This window comes from Puntigrus tetrazona, chromosome 24 (assembly GCF_018831695.1).
Source record: "Puntigrus tetrazona isolate hp1 chromosome 24, ASM1883169v1, whole genome shotgun sequence".
Classification (NCBI taxonomy): Eukaryota; Metazoa; Chordata; class Actinopteri; order Cypriniformes; family Cyprinidae; genus Puntigrus; species Puntigrus tetrazona.
In genome coordinates, this window is record NC_056722.1 from 21317130 (window position 1) to 21321235 (window position 4106).

Below are 4106 nucleotides of genomic sequence, written 5' to 3' on the forward strand. Positions count from 1 at the left end.
ATAACATATTATCGGTGCGCCGTACTGCTTCAGGACAAGCCAAAATCGTACGGATTGCCGTTTTGAGCACAGATCATGCCTAGGTAACTGCTAAACAGAATCAGCACTGAATGCAATCGCATGTAAAACCCATCTTTGAGAGGAATTAGTTGAACTGTCATATTAATAAACGCATTGTGTCGGCGACACAGATAAAAACGGGCAATTATCATCACATCAAACAGCAGAACTTAGAGTTTAGTCTCATGATTAATGTGCCAAGAAAAAAAAAAAACACTTAACATGCTTTTTTTTTCTCAGAGAAAGTGATAGTGTCTGAATTTAGAGAGCATAAAACAGTGCTAACAAGGCTCGTTTATTTAGCTTTGTGAAATATAAAATTGGAATTACGAGGGAAAAAGTCTAGGTTTGAATTAGCAGAAAACAAAGTCCCGTTCGTGAGAGAAAATCTCACAATTACCTTTTTATTTTTTTATTTAGTGGCAGAAACATTGCTATTGATAGACGTGGACAGGATCTTGAAGGTTGGCTGGAAGACTGAGCGTCATTGCTTGGTTGACTTACATACGGAATCAGTGTTCCTGTGACATGGCTGATACAGACTTCATCATTATAACTGCCTCAGGGCAAAGCAGATCAACGGGAGACCTGAAGCTCCTCACATGCTGAGCAGATAATAAGTTCGCCTGAGCACCGATAGGAGACGGAGAGGCAGGGAGAGAGATCTGAATCAAACCGCTTCAGAATTTGAAGGATTTTTTTCTTCTCTCACTCTCTGGTGCTCTCACTCAGTGCCATTTTTAGACACGCACATTAATCAATTTCAATATTAATCAACAAACTTTGAACCCCCATTGGGCGTGCAACTGATTATTGGTGTCTCTTTGTGATGAATGCTTTTTATTATGGTGCAATGAAAAACAAAAAGCATTTTCTTAATCGCGATTTGTCTTGTTTTGAAGTATAACATCCTTAAAATAGTAGTGTTACACATTAATAATACTATCGTCAATATAAAAATATAATTAACAGAAATAATGAAAATATTTAAAATATCTTATTGGGTGTATATATGTGTGTGGAACAGTTATTTTCGATATTAAGAAGAGTAAGAAATGTTTCCCAAGCAGCAAATCAGCATATTAGAATAATGTGAAAGTGAATAGTGGAGGAACTTTTGATTTTAAAATATCTTCAAAATAGGAAACAGTATTTTACATTTGCAATAATATTTCACAATATTAACAGCAATGTAATTAATTTTCAATATAATTATAGTTCAAATGAATGCAGCCATGGTGAGCTGAAGAGACTTCTTTAAAAAACATACTCTAAAAATTTTACAGACCCTACGCTTTACTTTTCTGAGCAGTCTGTGAACCTTATTGATTGATTTAAATTTTTTGTTGAACGGGATCTTTAGCTACCCAAAACACTATGAACGGGAAATGTGGCTTTCGTGGTATTCATTAAAGGTCAAATAAATCATGAGAAGCACTGTGGAGAAACTGCATATCACAGTTAGCTGGAAAACAATAGGTAGGTCATTTGCTCTGTCATTTTTTTTCTGTGAACAAATTTGATCTGGATGGGATTAAAATCCAAAAGTACATCTGTGAAACACGATTTCCAACTAGACCTATGTATATAAGCAAGGGAAAATGATAAGAAAATAATTTTGCGGTGCAGTGCCTTGTTTGATTAGCGTATGCACGACTACTTAAATATACATTTTCAAAATAGAATATATTTATAGAAATGCTCCCTCTTTCTTGCAGACTGCGAGCTCTGTGGTTGGAGCCACTGAGTCTGAACGCTGTGAGAAATAAGACAGTGACTGCTCCCAAATCCATGACCTCAGTCGCAGGTTCATGGTCAGGAGAGCTTTTAACCCTTGTTTAAGTGTGTAATGCGTACTGTATTTAATCATAATATAAGAGCTACTCTAACATCTGCGACTATTGATTTTTTCCCCACTTTGCATCAAAACTGTGCATATTTGGTAACAGGGCGCCCAGGATATGTCGCTGGTATGATGAATGTCTGCCGTGTAACTACATGAAAGATCACACTCAGAACGAGCTTGAGTCCAGAGAAAGCAGAGCCATCTATCTCCGGTCAAGGACATTTTGAGAACCTCTCAGACATGTAGCAGAGAGACTAAGACATGGGAAGCTTAAGATACGCTAAGTCTCTCCCAGAAAACCTGATTTGTTCAATTTATACTTCGTATATTGCATACTCACTTTTCTCATTCTTCTTATTCTTATTTATTAATATGAATATTTATATTTGAAAGTATTCCATGGAGCCACTAAGAAAAATATGTATAATTTTTGAGTGAACACAAAAGCAATGCATTATATATATATATATATATATATATATATATATATATATATATATATATATATGTATTGCTTTTTGTGTTCACTCAAAAAACTTTTATTTGAGATACTGTATATACTGTTCACTTGCAAATCTTTTATGTGAATTCAACACTGGTGAAGAGGTGGGAAAGGGGGGGGAAACAACTATATTTCAGTGCTCTCGTGTGGAAATGCAAAGTTTCTTGGAGGAAAGCAATACTTTTGAAAGAGAACGCAACAATTTCACAAGCAAATGCAGAACATGTAAGGAATGCAAACATTTTTGCAAGTGAATGTAAGGCTTCATGGTGGAATGCCAAACGTTTGAGAGAGAGTTGAAGAAAGCTTTTTGGGAAATTTGTTTTGCCGGTGAACACAAAAGTTATCGGAGAGAACAAAAATAAAACAAAAAAAACGCAGAATCACACGAGGGTAAAGAATGAGTTTTTTTGTTTGTTTTTGGCAGCAGCCATTTTCTATGTTGTTGAATGGTAGCACGAGAGCTTCATGACTCAATAACCGCTCGCTCGGAGGAGGAGGCTAGGAGAGAGAAGATGCTGACCGAGCTCTTAGCCATCACAAACAACATCCATTCATCCCCTCCACGGAGCTCTTACTGCACAGCGGAGCAGTTTAGTAACAGAATGCAATGTGCAATAGAACATTTTGTAGGTCTGTTCTCCCTAGTGTTTATAACACTTATAACTCATGTTAAACTAAAAATTTGAGCGCACTAAAGCAAATGGAGTGGAAACTATTTTTTACACAGAAATTGTTAGTGCAATTTGAATTGAAATGCGGAAGTAGAAAGTCTGAAATGCTAAAAAAAATGCCACTAAGATTTTTTACAGATATCTGTAGTCATACGCTCAGATTAGTTTATTATTCACGGATATTATAAGTTGTCTTCATAAGTTTTCATTTGTGCAGGGTAAACATATATGCATACTGCTCCAGATGAAATGTACACTGTCACGTCTTTTGGACTCTTTTGTTGTTGTTTTTTGTCTCGTGCCATGTGCTCTCTGTGCCCTACCTTCCCTTCCTGTTAATTGTATAATTGTCTTCACCTGTTTCCTGTTAATTTAGTCAATTTCCTTTGTGTATTTAGCCCTGTGTGTTTGTATTCAGTTTGTCCGATCGTCGAGGTCCACACGTGGTTTATGTTCTGCCTGCATATTTATTTTGCCCGTTTAGAGGATTAAATCTGTTTAAGTTTATTTTACTTGTTGTGTGCTCTTTATGCTGAACCACACCTGTGACATATTGTACATCATGACAGCAAATAAATGTATTTATTTTTTCAACTGGAAGTTTAATTCTCAGGTTATACAAGACATGTATCATACTATGGATAAAGTTTATTTCTGAATGAAATAAAGATCGGAAATGTATTGATTAATTATATTCTTAATTATATATTTTTAAAAATCTGTTAAATCCAATAATTTATTATTGTAGCTCAAAGTAAAAATGTGTAGACCTACTTCTAAAATAGTTCTTACTGTAGTAAATACATTTAAATTTCATATGAATTCAGTATGCTCATATTGAACGTTTTGGTGTCTATCCATGCGTATAAAAATGCACACTACCTACAAATGCCAATGATATCATGCGGCATTATGTCTTGTGTCATTTACCAACATATGCTAGTGCTGATGCTCTTTTAGAGGCTAAATGCTTAGTGTCCATTAATGTTTAAGCTCGTACTCCCCCGTGAGAGTGACTGAAGTC